The following is a 15,954-nucleotide window of genomic DNA, read 5'->3' on the forward strand; positions in this document are numbered from 1 at the left end:
GTCAGGTATGATGTTCATAAATTTACAATGATTATTTATTTTGATCCTCATAACAAACCCAGGAAGTAAGTGCTATTATTATCCAATGCTACAGGTGAAAAAACTGAGACAAACAGAGGTTAAGTGACTTGTCCAGAGTCACACAGCTAGTAAGTATATGAGTCTGGATTTGAACTCAGGTCTTTGTTATTTAGATGCGGGCTTTTACTAGTGAACTAACAGGTCCAGACCCTTTCCTTGACTAGTGAACTAACAGGTCCAGACCCTTTCCTTGATATGTAATTTAAGGCACTTCAAAATCTGGGTTCATTTTATGTTTCTTGACTTATTTCAAACTATTTCTCCTTACTTCCTCTAAAATCCCAAACCAAGTGTTTCTTTCTCTGACACTGCCTCTCCAGCTCTGTGCATTTATACAAGCCATAAATCATGTGTGGGATACACAGGTTCTACATCTCTGCTTATTGAAATCCTTCAAGATTTTAATCTGATTCCATTTACTCCATGGATCCTTTCCACCACCTCTTTAACCACACCCTGAAATTGATCTTTCTTAAATTTATTATAGTACTTTGTTTATCCCCCTCCTTTATCCTTATCATATTCTATCTTATGACATGTTTATTTTATCTCCCCTCACCATTATACTCTAAGCTAACTAAGGATAGAGAATATATTGTTTACCACATGGATATTGCCACTGGTTAATCATAGTACAATGTATATATGTAGAAATGATTAATAATAAAAAAGTTTAGGAAATATTTTGCATGACTGCACATGTATAATCTACATCAAATTGTTTGTCTCCTTGAGGGAAAACTTATCCTTAGTGGAATGAATGTTTTAAAATCATGAAAGTTAGTTCATCAATGTAGGTATAAGACTGAAAAATAACAGTAGTTAGTACCAAAGAAATTAGAAAGAGAGTCAACAATATTATTTGTCAACTAACATAATATTCATGTGTACATTTTACCTTAGTGTTCAATTCACTTTGATGCAAAATATAGGCAAGAAACAAGGCTTACTGTAATAATTCTGTATAAATGAGGCTTATGAAGAAATAGTTATGGGGTCCATAGACATTTAAGTTGCCATGTAGGCTTGATGGAACTTTAGCAGCAGCCCAGATAATCCCAAACATTCTAGTGTGTATTATTAATGTGTGTTTTGTTAATTGTTCTTTTAAAATTTTATTTGGAGTTATGATTTCTTCCACACTCAGTATAAGAACTCTGGCCATTAATACTTGTTTATGCTCCTGATAAGAATCAATAGTTTACTCAAAAAAAAAAAAGCAAAAACTGCTAAATAGGTATGTTTATTTAAAATGGGTCAGAATGATATAAAGTATTTTTAGCTTACAATGTTATCAATATTCCTGGATAAGGAATATAAGGAAATGAAAACAACATTAGCAATGACCTTGGGGTAACTGACACATACCTTGTATCATAGCAATTCAGAATTAGCAATAAGTAATGGGGTTGGCAGAGGTGGCCATCAAATAAAAACACAAGTCATTAACTGAAGCAGTGCAGACAGGATACATGAGTCTGGGAAATGAGCCAAAAGAGTTTCAAAACATCAGACAGAGCCTAGAGGAAAAGGGAACTTTGGGAACTGATGAGGGATGGTAGTACCAACCACTATCTAGTAACTATAGATAAATGTATGACTTTTTTGTAGAAATAAATATCATTGCTGGCTCAGCATCAGATAAAATACATTCTCTAATTAACTTGGCTTCTCTAGTAAATATGAGTGCCTTCTTTATTTGGTTACATTTATTACTATCCTTCTGAGATGAAGATAAACATCCTACACTATGTGGAGTATTTAGACTAGGCTGACTGCTCGTTCCTCCCAAATCTGTTTCTATGATTTTTGGTGTTTTATTTCTCTCACTTAAACCTTTCTTCATTTCCAATGGAAAAGAAAAATTTGAGTCAACATTTTTATATAATATGCTTAAATTTAATTTTCCACACACATTTATTATACATATATATGTATATATATGTCTGTGTATGCACAGACATATATATATATATATATACACACACATATGTACATACAAGTACACACACACATACATATACATACACATACATACATATTTATGGCCATGTGTAATGAGTAGAGCTTGGTTTTCTAAGCAGGAAGGGCATTAATAAATGCACTATTGATTTTATAAGGGAACTAGAAGACTGCAAAAATTATACGATCAGAGGACTGACTGCATCCATGATTGCTTAAAGAATTCTAAATATTAGGTGAAGACAGAATCACTGAATAGACATGAATCTCATTGAAAATGTACAAGTACTGCAATAGTGAGGTTCTACAAAGTTTTGAGACTGATAAACATTAGATTAAGCAAGGGCATAATAGCGCTTCATCTGGACAGAAATGCTTTTGATTAAAAATAGTAAATTGCCTTTACAAACATTATTTTTGCTAATAAACAAGTAATTGAGTTCAAATCCTAAGATTCCTGACCAAGAAAATGACTAGTTAAAAAAATCATTTAGGTGAAAATAGACTTTAGAGAAGAAGAAATTTTCCAAAATACTTTTGAGGCGCTTTTAAATTTTAATTTAAATAGCTCTGCTTGTGGTCATTTAGGAAATAGATTCATATAACAAATTCTGACCAAAAATGTATGAGTGAAAGTTAAGATGGGCTGATAATGTGGCAAGAGCTAAGCATAACCAATGAATAGCTATTATCATCCTTGTGATATCAAGAAAAATTTAGGAAATTAGACTGAACCTTGGGGTGAAGTTAGGGGACCAAATGGGCAAGGGTTGCACAGATTAATCAACTCATGGATGGGTAGTGATCTATGTGGTCGGAGGAAATAACCACATTGAGAAGATCACAGATCCATCTGAGCATTCAATTATTTTCTATAAAACTAGTCAGATGAGGAAACAAAATGGTACTTATTATTGTGATTTAGATGCAATAATACTCAAAGTTTGTCTTTGATTCTATGTAAGTCAGACTCCAGCTTTAGTAAGTACCTTAGACAAATAATTTTACTTGAAATAAATGCATCATTCATTCACAGGTTTATATAGTCATGCTTTCTATGTCACAATTTCCAGCTTCTACTGGCTTAGTTTAGTGGCTCAAAAGTTAAACGCAAAATTATAGTAAGATTTAGAAAATGCATTGTCTGAATAAACTAGTAAGTTCAAAATGTATCTATTTACCATCTGGAAAAATGTAATGGGAAGATCATTATACAGAAGCAGTGAGGCTTTCAAATGAATTATTTCTATTACTTATCCTCCTTCCTATATCACTTTGGTCATTTATAATTTAATCACTCATTAGCCACACCAGTTTGGTTATTTGTTAGGAAGCTTGATCAAAAGACATATTATTGTAAATTAGTCTTAAATTAGGTCAATGTTTTTAAATGCTAGAAGTATTTGTAGACAGGAAAATAAAATTAAAGCACAAATTTGCAAACTAAAAATTAAAAGAACACAACTCCATTGTTAAAAGCATATAAAATACTATTCTCTGTAGACACCACAGTGAAAACCAAATGGATCAAAACTTTCTCCTGAGGGCTGAAAGAAATAAGGTGGAGTTGCTGACATAAATTCATCTCAGGCTAACAAGAGACAGAATGCTCCCAACCCCCATTCTTAAGTTGCAATCTAGCTCACCCATTACTAAAGCAGTTTCTTAATATATATAATGCTAGGAAGAGCTATAGCAAAATAAGAGGGAAGAATGAAGAGGCTTGAAAAAAAGAGAATATAGGAAGAAGCTCTAACCATGGTTGCAGATGCCTACAAAAATGCACGATTCCTGGAAATTCAGGTTCGAAAAGAAATCACCAAATTTTTATTCCCTGGAACGCAATGTATACTCTAATTCCAAAGGTTGGTATCTCTTACGTTAATATTCTCTGGGCAATATTTTAGGAGCTCAGGGGTCCACATTAGGAATATAATTAGATAAGAAACTAGATGTCTTAATGCAGAATTAAATACATATCACACAAACACAGAGGTTAGCTGATAGACACTATCATGAAAGGAAAAGAGTCCCTTAAGGAGAAAATAATATATATTTAGACCCCCTCCCCCTATATTTACACATATATAAAGGGAAGCAAAAAAAAAAAGAAAAAAGCAAAATGCAATAATACCTTTAAAAGAACACACAAATTCTACATATGGTCAAGGGAATAATTCAAAACAGAAGACGTAGATATAACTTAATTACATGTAACTCAGAGTAGTATGAAATTTTTTTTAAAGCTTGAGTGTCATATTGTGGCAAATGATGCAAGAAAATGGTGTGAAACTTTAAAATAAAGATGACAAAGCACTGATAAGATCTAAGGCACAGAAAGCTAACAGAAAATAGCAAAACAGACCATAAATGAAACTCCAATGGATATAGTGGTTAAATGGTGAAATTTTAATAACAAGTAACAAACTTGGAAACCAAGTAGGTGAACAAAGTGAATATTATGGAATACCTATTTGAATAGCCCAGGATTTTTTTCTATAAGCACAAGAAAAAGAATAGAATGATTTAGTACATTCTCAAAACAAAGGAGTTCAATTTGCATCTCTAAATAACATATTTTGCAAAGCTTTGCCTAATAATTAGTGAAAGAAAGTAGACCTTTAACAAAAGAGACAAATTTAAAGTATTCTTGTAAAAAAAAAGAAATGAGCACAATATAAATTGAGTGTCCTAAACAGTAGAAATTGCAGTGGATAGAATGCTGGGCATGAAGTCAGGAAGATCTGAGTTCAAATCTTGCCTCAGACACTTAATAGCTGTGTGACTGCAAGTCATTTAGCCCTATTTGCCTCAGTTTCCTCATCTGCAAAATGAGCTAGAGAAGGAAATGGCAAAACCACTCCAGTACCTTTGCCAAAACAAAAACAAAAACAAAGTGAGGTTATGAAGAGGCTAACTTGATTGAACAAGGACAAAAAACAATAGAAACCTAAGTTAGATATATATATAATTATCAGGCAAAAAACTAAGTGGTAAAAATAAATTTCTTATGTTTATAAGCTATTCTTATTTTTAAAAATTTATTTATTTTTAGTTTTCAACATTCACTCCAACAAGATTCTGAGTTCCAAATTTTCTCTCCATCTTGTCCCTCCCCCCACCCCAAGATGGTATGCATTCTGAATACCCCTTCCCCTAATCTGCCCTCCCTTCTATCTCTCCCCCACTTCTCTTATCCCCTTGCCTTTCTATTTTCCTGTAGGGCAGGATAGATTTCTATACTCTATTTCCTGTATTTCTTATTTTCCAGTTGCATATGAAAACAATTTTTGTTAACATGTGTTTTTAAAACTTCGGATTCAGATTTTCTTCCTTCCTCCCCACCCACCCTCATTGAAAAGGCAAGAAACTTGATACAGGTTATATGTGGATAGTTATGCAAAACACTTCCATAATAGTCATATTGTGAAAAACTGACTATATTTCCCTTAATCCTATCTTATCTCCCCATTTTGTTCTATTCTCGCTTTTGACTGTTTCCCTCCTCAGAAGTATTTGCTTTTGATTACTCCCTCCACCAATCTGCCCTCCTCTCTATCATCTCCCTGCTCTCTTGTTCCTTTCCCCCTATTTTCCTATAGGGTAAGATAGATTTCCATACCCAATTGAGTGTGTATGTTATTCCTTCCTTAAGCCAAATCCTATGAAAATAAGATTCACTCATTCTCTCTCATAAAAACCTTTTCTTTCATGTTTTTTTTTGTGATATAATTTATCCCATTCTACCTCTTCCTTTCTACTTCTCTCCTTCTCCTAGTATAATCCTTTCTCACCACTTAATTTAATTCTCCAGATATGACCCCTTCATCTTCGACTCACCCTGTACCCTCTATCTATCTATCTATCTATCTATCTATCTATCTATCTATCTATCTATCTATCTATCATCTATCTGTCTGTCTGTCTGTCTATCTATCTATCTATCTATCACTGCATACATATAATTCTTTCCCTCCAACTACCCTAATACTGACAAAGATCTCATGAGTTGCAAATATCATCTCTCCATGCAGGAATGTAAACAGTTCAACCTTAATAAGTCTCTTATGATTTCTCTTTCCTGTTTACCTCTTCATGTTTCACTTGGGTCATGTATTTGAAAATCAAATTTTCTGTTCAGCTCTGATCTTTTCATTAAGAATGATTGAAAGTCCTCTATTTCACTGAACATCCATTTTTTTCCCCGAAGGATTATACTCAGTTTTGCTGGGTAGGTGATTCTTGGTTGTAATCCTATCTCCTTTGCCCTCTAGAATATCATATTCTATGCCCTTTGGTCCCTTAATGTAGAAGTTGCTAAATCTTGTGTTATCCTGATTGTGTTTCTACAATATATGAATTGTTTCTTTCTGTCTGCTTGCAATATTTTCTCCTTGACCTGAGAACTCTGAGATTTGGCTACAATATTCCTAGGAGTTTTCCTTTGGGGACCTCTTTTAGGAGGTGATCAGTGGATTCTTTCCATTTCTATTTTGCCTTCTGGTTCTAAAATATCAGGACAGTTTTCCTGATAATTTCTTGAAAGATGATGCCTAGGCTCTTTTTTTGAGCATGGCTTTCAGATACTCCAATAATTTTTAAATTCTCTCTCCTGGATCTATTTTCCAGGTCAATTGCTTTTCCAATGAGATATTTCACATTGTTTTCTATTTTTTCATTCTTTTGGATTTGTTTTACAGTGTCTTGATTTCTCATAAAGTCACTAGCTTCTAATTGCTCTATTCTAATTTTTAAGGAAGTATTTTCTTCAGTAAGCTTTTGGACTTCCTTTTCCATTTGGCCAATTTTGCTTTTGAAGGCATGTATGATGTATGATGTATTCACATGCATGTTTGGGCCTAGTTGGGGAAAGTATACTTCTGACACTGGCACTACTTCTTGGTGACTTATAGTAGTGATTAGTTTGATGATCACCAGAAAAAAAGATTGAAGTCAAGTCCTTGGACTTATGTATTTACACTCATGTCTAACCTAGCACTCAATCAAAAAAACATTTTTTTAAAATTAATTTTGCCATTAATGAATACCATTTAGTAAGATAAGATAAAAATGGATACTAGATGTAAAGAGAGCTATTAGAAAAAAATTGAAGAACCCAGAATATATTACCTATAAAACTTATGGAGAGGTGAAAAATTTATGAAGAAACAAGAGACAGAGAACAGTATAAGTCATAAAATGGATAATTTTGGTTATGTTAAAGTTTTTATACAAAGAAAACAAATGTAGCCAAGATCAGAAGGAAAGCAAAAAACTGGGAAAAAATTTATAAACAGATTTTTTTTCAGATAAAGGTCTCAAATATATAAAGAACCTTGTAAAATCTATAAGAATAGGAGTCATTTCTCAATTGATAAATGGTCAAAGGATATGGACAGGCAGTTTTCCGATGAAGAAATCAAAACAATTTATAGTCATATGAAAAAATGTTCTAAATCACTATTGATTTGAGAAATACAAATTAAAAGAATCTTGAGATACCATTTTATGCTTGTCAGATTGGCTAAAATGATTGAAGGGGAAAGTTACAAATGTTGGAGGGCATGTGGAAAAATTGAGACCAACCCACATTTCCCCCAGAGAAGTATACAGTCTAGTCCTAATATACAGTGCAAAGTCAGAAAGTAGGGTAAAAGAATTTCATAAAAGAAAAATAAATCTCACTATGAAAAGATACTGTAGTGGTAGGAATGCTCAAAACACAAACCCAGAAAAAGAGAATGACTCTAAAAGTTCTATGGACAAAATTTCAGTGGAAAACACACCTTGGGCACAAATTCAAATAAAATTCCTAGAAGAGATAAAGCAAGACTTCAAAGAAAAAGTTTAATTTAAGAAAATAAGTGAAATGAGAGCACTACAAGAAAAAAAATGGAGGAGCTAGAGAGGGAATTAGCATCCTAGCTTAGCGTAAGAGATACAAAAGTTATCAAACCAACAAACTCCCTAAAAACTGGAATAGAACAAGTAGAAGCCAATGGCATCATGAGATAACAAGAAATACTAAAACAAAGTTAAAAGATTGAAAAGATAGAAGAAAATGTAAGGAATCTCATAGCAAAAACAATTGACCAGGAAAACAGATTAAGGAGGAAACAAAATAGAACCCCTGGACCACCTAAGAGCCTTTACCAAAAAAGAAGCCTAGGCATCCTAATTTAAGAAATCTTAAAATAGAACTGTTCATATCTCTTAGAACCAGAGGACAAAATGAAATAGAAAGAATCCTCTGACCAATATCTGAAAGAAACCCCAAAATGAGAACTTCTAGGAACATCATAGCCAGAATCTGGAGCTCAGAGGTCAAAGAAAGAAATACTCCAAGCAGCCAGAAAATAAGAATTCAAATACCAAGAAGCCACTGTTAGAATCATACAACATTCAGCAGTCACCATTCAAGAGGAATGGACAGCTTGGAATATTATATTACAGAAGGAAAAGTGTGTAAGTTTCAAGCCAAGAATGACTTAGCCAGCAAAACAGTATAGTCATATAAAGAAAAAGTGTATCTTTAGTGAAATAGTGTACTTGCAAGCATTTATGGTAAAAATACCAATTTTTTAAAAAGTTTTAGATTTTTATTTTCAGTTCAAAAATTTCTCTCCTTTTCTCCACCTTCTTCCCTGCCCACTAAGAAGGCAAGAAGTACAATATTCATTATTCTTATGAAGTCATGCAAATCATATTTCCACATTAACTATGTTAGGAAGAGAAGGCAAGAAAAAATAAAGAGAAAATATGCTTTAATCTGAACTCAGAGTTCATCAGATCTCTCTCCAGAGGTGGATAACAATTTTCATCATGAGTCCTTTGGAACTGTTGAGGATAATTACATTGATCAGAGTTGCTAAGTATTTCACAATTATCATTACAATATTGCTATTACTGTGTTCATTGTTTTCCTGATTCTGCTCACTTCATTTTGTATCAGTTCTTATAATCTCTCAGGTTTTTCTAAAATCATCACTTTCATCATTTCTTATAACACAATAGTATTCCATTACAATAATATACCATAACTTGTTCAGCCATTCCCCAATCAATGAGTATCCCAACAGTTTCCATTTTTTGCCATCACAAAAAAGTTGCAATAAATATTTTTGTACATATGATTACTTTTCTTTTTATCTCTTTAAAATAAGACCTAGTAGTAATAATTGTGGGTCAGAAGGTGTGCATGATTTTTTATGGCCTAGTTTGGGCCTAGTTACAAATTGTTCTCCAGAATGGTTAGACTTGGTCACAGCTCTACCCCTACTGAATTGGTGTATCTATTTTCCCACATTTCTTCTGGCATATGTCATTTTCCTTTCCTGTCATCTTCACCAATCTGGTGGGAATAAGGGAGTTACTTTAACTGCATTTTTCTAATTATTAGTGATTTAGAGAACTTTTTTCTTATTGTTATTGATAACTGATTTTTTTCTATAAACTGGTTATTTCATTTCACCATTTAACAATTGTTGAATAATTCACTTTTTTTGGTAAATTTGGCTCAGTTCCCTATATGTTTAAGAAATTAAACCTTTATGAAACATGCTGTAAGCGTTTTTTGCAGTTTTCCTCCTTTTCTTTGAATTTTGGCTGTTTGGGGTTCTCTTGGTAAAGATTGCCATTTCCTTCTTCAGCTCATTCTATAGATGAGGATAGGATAAGTGTCTGAACTCAGGAAATTGAATTTTGCTGACTCCAACCCCAGCACTCTATCCACTGAACCATCGTCCATGAAATCAGAGGTCTAATTATGAACATGCTGCCATTGCCTAGTATTTATAATGTCTTCCTTGTGAGAGTCAAAGCTTACTCTGGAGGTTTCGAGTTTTTATAAGCCCTCCCAACACACAAAATTAGTTACCACATCCTTCCAACTCTAACTTTAAAATATGTCACATTCCTTTTCCTCACCACTATCTCCACCCTAGTTGAAGTTCTCATTGCCTTTGCCTTGTCTCCCTCTCTCTACTACCACATTGCCTTACCAATAAATTTATGTTATAAGACTCATCCTACACTCCCTTCATGACAACTCCATGAAATAAAAAGGACTTCTAGTAATCAGGACCTATGACTTTTCCCTTTGACCACAGACACTTTTAAAATTTAAGCATACTTTCTGTGTGTGTGTGTAAGAGGATAATGTACCTTTACTTTGGGATGATTTCTTAAAAAACAAACAATGCAAAAAAACTGTTGTTTCTATACTGTTTAAAAAATGTGCATTAATGATATCTACTTTTAGCTGAACAAACATTGATAAATGGAGGAGTACATCAGATGGGAGTTCATGACTGATAGTTTAAGGTGGGTGGGTGAGGAGAGGAGAGTAGCTTCTGAGGATTATCCCTAAAACTCTTACTGAAAATTGGCAGCTGTTTTCTAGGCACTCAACACACCAATGTGTGTACATTTTGGGAGAGTAAATCCAGGGAGGATACTATTCTACTATATTATCCACCAAATAAAATTCAAAATCTTAGCATGCAAGGCCTTCCAGATTCTCACTCTGAACTACCTTTCCAGCAAACCACCACAAATTATTTATCTTTCTCAATATTTTTCTGCAAAGTGTCTTTGTTTAATCTGTCATCTTATGCTGGATTGCATGTGTCCAAACCTTACTGTCCATTCTGGTCTCCCTCTTGGTCTTTTGAGGATCTTTCCCATTACCAAAAACCTTACTTTGATATCAGCTTTTCCATGAAACTTTTCCATACCTGGTAACAATCTCCCCCTCTTTAAAACTCATAACCCTGTGCACATTTAAAAAATAAATATTAAAATAATTTGTGCAGAGTGTGTAAATACATTTGTATTCTGTTTTTATTTATAAATGTTTGAATTCATGTCTTATCTACTCTATGAGATTATGAAGAACAATATTATGTCTTGTGGTTACATTCTCCATTGGTCTCCATTGTCCCTGCTACAATTCCTCAAATTTACTAGGTTCTCAATAAACCAGAATTTCTTTATGAGCTCTATGAACTTATTTCTTAAATAGATTACTGCACTTTAAAATAATTGGTTTCCATTGCAATGCTACATATTTTATTGTTTCTTTAAAAAAACATTCTGAGAAGGGGTACATAGGTTCCACCAGTTTTCCAAAGGGGTCCTTGACACAAAAAGAGTAAAAAACCTCTGCAATAAATATATTGAAATTGAATTGAACAATAGCTGTAACAGGTCCAGCTACAAATTTATCTAAGACCTTGTTAATTTGAAACTGCAACTATTTTCTGGCAAGCATTCTGGAATGCCTTTAAGTTAAGGTCTGGGAAACTTTTCTTTGTGCTTGGTAGCATGTACCTGTGGGAGTAGTGATTTTAGGTGATGCACAGTTCCACACAGCCGAGCTATTACATTTTCTGAGGTCAGGTGAAAACAGCATCATAAATTGGAAAAGAGCATTTTGGGTAGATATTAGAAAAAAGAATATTGAGCATAAAGACTATGATAATCTGGAGGTCTCTGGCAATTACTAAAGAAAAGATAAATGCCTTCCTGAGGTGTTCCAGTTGTATTTTTACCTAGAAACAAAGAAATGGAATATATAATCTTATTTCCAAATTCCCTGCTATTTCTACGACTCTCTATATACATTATGTCCTGACCATGTATTGGTTTCTAAATATACCTGAGTTTGGACCTCCTTTCTAGAATGTATTAAGTCCTGATTTTATGTTGGGCTGAAGTATTCTATTTTAATCCGTCACAGGTATTTCAAAATGATATTGTAAAACAATTTGAAATGATTCTGACCCAGACATTAGACATGAACATCTCCAAGCAAAGATTTGACCAGAAACATTAGTTGTGTAGGAGTCTAGGGAAAGCAAGATTTCTACATGCTGCTGCACACATGTAAATTCAATGAATATTATTTCTAAGGGTGTGATTCTTTAATAATAAGCAGTACAAACATTGAAATAAATGTGCGGTATGTATTATTTGAATGTGTTATATCACTTGTGACTTATTTTTCATTCATAGAATGAACATATACACAAAAATAAACATTTGTTTTGGAATCAGAGGACCTGGATTTTAGTTCTAGCATTGCCAGTGATGATCTCAGACAAGTGACCTGAGCTCCCAGGGCCTTAGTTTCTTTCCTTTAAAATATATTTGACTTAGATGACCTCGTGTGGGATGGTGACCACCGAAATCAAGAGTTTGGAGTCTGAATCAGAGATCAGAAAAGGTCTTTATTCTTTCTCATGAGAAAGGGCACAGTCCTTGTCGCTGCTCAAGCAGTGGCAGCCATGCATTACATGCTGGCTGTGAGAAGCAGTTTTATAGCCCTAACGCATGCCCCTTCCCACTGTCCTACCTCTTCCCCCCATTGGCTGGGTACTCAAGGCATACAATCTAAACACAGCAACTAATACCCAATAGAAGCAAACATACCCATATTTGGGAACTAGATGTATGTGTGTACCAGGAAGCTAGAGCGACTAGGAACTGCCCGTGCTGAAGTGGATTTTTGAGAAAGGTAAAACTCAGCTCAGGGCTTAGGCCTGAGGGAATTGCACTTTAGGCCATCTCTCACAACCTCAAAAACTTCTCCCTCTCTAAACCTATGATCTCTATAAGCACAGAAATTAGTCACAATCCACAAGTCATTATAATTCCAACTAGTTTAAATAATGTGTGCTGATTGAATAATTAAAACTACATACCCTTATCTACTACTACTGCTACTGCTTCTGCTACTTCTATTGCTATTGCTGCTGCTGCTGTAACTGTCCACAATCACTCAGACATAAATGACATTGATCCATAAAAATTAAATAACAATTTTAAAATGGGATCATTGCCATTCCAAATGCTCACGAACTCCAGGCTATGCAAAATGAAAAACCTTTAAAATAGAGAGACCTGAGTGAAGAAATCAATATCATGTGGGAACATGGTGAAGCACGTATCTTCCCTGTTGTACTTTCTGCTACTGCACTTGTCCTAAAGATGCTTTCAATGAGTCTACAGAAGATGAACTTAAAATCCTAATATATTTCATTCAACTATTTAAAAGTCATTTTACCTAACAGTCCATAGTATACTGAATATAACAGATAACAGCTTGTCTCATGGGTCTTTTCTATCTGAACTCTATGAAAATTAGAAAACAAAATAATGATGAAGATGGAGAATGATGATGATTCTCATATATCTATATATATATATATATAAATATATATATATATAAATATAAATATATATACACACATATATAAATATATATGCACATGAATATATATATTGCTCTGTTTAAAACTTGAAATATATATATATATATACATATATGCATGCATACACACATGCATATATATATAAAAACCTTCTTGTATCTTCACCCTGACCCTGAGAAACAATAACTATGAACTTCACACTTTCTTCTTCATACTTCAAGAAAGACCAGATACGTCCACCAAGATAACATATGTTTATTCAAACTGGAATGTCACTATTATAGAATGGAGCATATGGCACACAGAGAATGTTTTGACTATTGTTGAAAATTTAAATTTTGTGTCATCCAGTTAGGATATCTGGGAAAGAGGGAGATTTTTCCACCAATTTTAGCTTATGGCCAATTATGATTAATGTACAAATTATGATGATTTAAAATAGATTTAAAAAAAACGTGTGTTGCTTCAGTGTATGGGATCTCTTATGAGGTACTTTATGGAAAGGTAATTGGAAAAGACTTCAGCCAAAGCAGCGCTAATTCACTTCATGGTATATTTGCCATCTTAGCACTGGTTTCCTTAAAAGCCCAACTTAATATAATTGTTGACTGTGTTCAATATTCATGACAAGCAGTGTTTCAAAGGTAATAGATATTTGCCCTGTGATTTTGCAGAATTGATTTGCATAACCGCATTTTACTTATCATGTATCTTTTTGCTCATGCACTAAACATTAAAAAAATATATTCTATAAACAAATAACCCCAATCATTTAATATATACAGTTCAAAACATCAGCTAGGATGTATATAATATAGAAATAAAAATAACCTGCCCTTAGGCAGTTATAAATTATGCAACAGACTCCTATTTATTAGTTAATGTAGGTTTTAATAACTTTCAAGTTAAGCTTCAAGTAAGCATGTACTACAACATGATTATAAGACACTACAACCCAAACACACAGAGAGAAAGATTCTAGGATATGAGGGAAATGAAATAATTTTATAAATCACATAACATCAATACAATGTTTTAAGATTACTAGTACTTTTTCATCAGTCAATTAATTATTATTATATTTATTAAGCACCTATAACATGCCAGGCTAGGCAACCCTCTGAGTTAGGTATTATAAATTTTATTTGATTCCCATTTTCAAAGTGAGGTGACTGACAAAAAGAGAGGCTTGGTGACACACCTTAGGTTATCTAACCTAAACCAAGATTTGTATACATGTCTTAGTATCCACATCTACTTTACCACACTGTTTCTTAAAAGTTATTTACATCATAATTTATGTGAATAAATGGAGAATATCTGTCCCTTTGACCTAGCTCAAGTTAAGATTAGGTAAAGGAAATGGACAACTGCACCAATTATCTAGGTGACAAGATAATTCTTCCAGTCACTGAAAGACTCAGATAATAAAGGCCATGTATGCTTTGCTTATTTTTACTTTATATAGCATGTTTCTTACCTTCATCCTAATTATTTTTGGATGAAACATGAATCCTTTTTGTTCCCTTTTCCTGACTCTTTTACTATTTCCTTTTCTGTCTTCTTACATCTCTTATAACCAACATGTTGAATGCCCTGTGTATTTTTTTTGGAAAAGAATTTTCCAAACAGCTTCCCACCTAGTCTTGCTTTTTTTTTTCACAGTTCAAGATATGATTTCTCAGTAATAGCACCAAAAAAGTACTGAGTGATAACATAAGTAGTACTCCTTTTTTCCAAGAACTTATGCATAATATCTATAAAGAATCTTTTTTTCTACACACAGAAACATGTAGTCCTTTCACAAATTTAAATATGGTTCAGCTACTTGAATTGGCTTAGCTTATCAGAAGAGTAACTACAGAAAGAATGAAGCATATGGCATACAATTTATATTTTGACTATTGCTGTAAATTAAAATTTGATGTATTCAGGTTAAGATATCTGGGAGGGAGAGAATTATTTTCTTCCTTGCTTTATATCTGTTTTGATGATGTAAAAATTATGGTCATTTAGTATGGAATAAAGAAAAAAACTCTTTGCTATTCTCTTTGTTATTCTTTGCTTAGAAATATTAATTTCTTTGTTCTAAAAAATTTCACTTATTGACTATATCTGATTTTTGTTTGTGTTCTACTTATTGAATTACAATATTATTACATTAGATTGTTAGGGCCAGCCTGGCAAGAAGGAGTGCTGTTTAGAGTCAGAAGCTTTTGGTTTAAAGCCTATCATTGACACTTACTAGCTGTGTGACCCTGGGCAAGTCACTTAATGTTTGTATCAATTTCATAATCTGAAAAGTAGGGATAATAAAGAATAGTGCCTTCCTTACAAGGTTGCTGAGGACTAATTGAGTTAAAATTTTAAAGTACTCTTTGAAGTTTAAGGCACTATATAAATTCTAGTTATAGTCATCATTATCATCATCTTCAAATTTCAGAAATTCCCAGATGGAAATGCAATACTGCAATACTACATTACACCATAAATCATGAAATGCTATAAAATTTATTCAAGACAATGAGATAAATATAGTTCCCTCATGTAGAAACTTGACTGACTTAAACACCAGTGGAAAACAAACAAACAAACAAATAAACAAACAAACCATAGTTTAAAATCAAGGCTAGCTAGACCAGGAAAAAAAAATGTACTGTTTATCAAAGTTATGCTTAATGCCCAATACAATACATTC

The sequence above is a fragment of the Phascolarctos cinereus genome, unplaced genomic scaffold (genome assembly GCF_003287225.1).
Source record: "Phascolarctos cinereus isolate Bilbo 61053 unplaced genomic scaffold, phaCin_HiC Scaffold_7;HRSCAF=346, whole genome shotgun sequence".
Classification (NCBI taxonomy): domain Eukaryota; kingdom Metazoa; phylum Chordata; class Mammalia; order Diprotodontia; family Phascolarctidae; genus Phascolarctos; species Phascolarctos cinereus.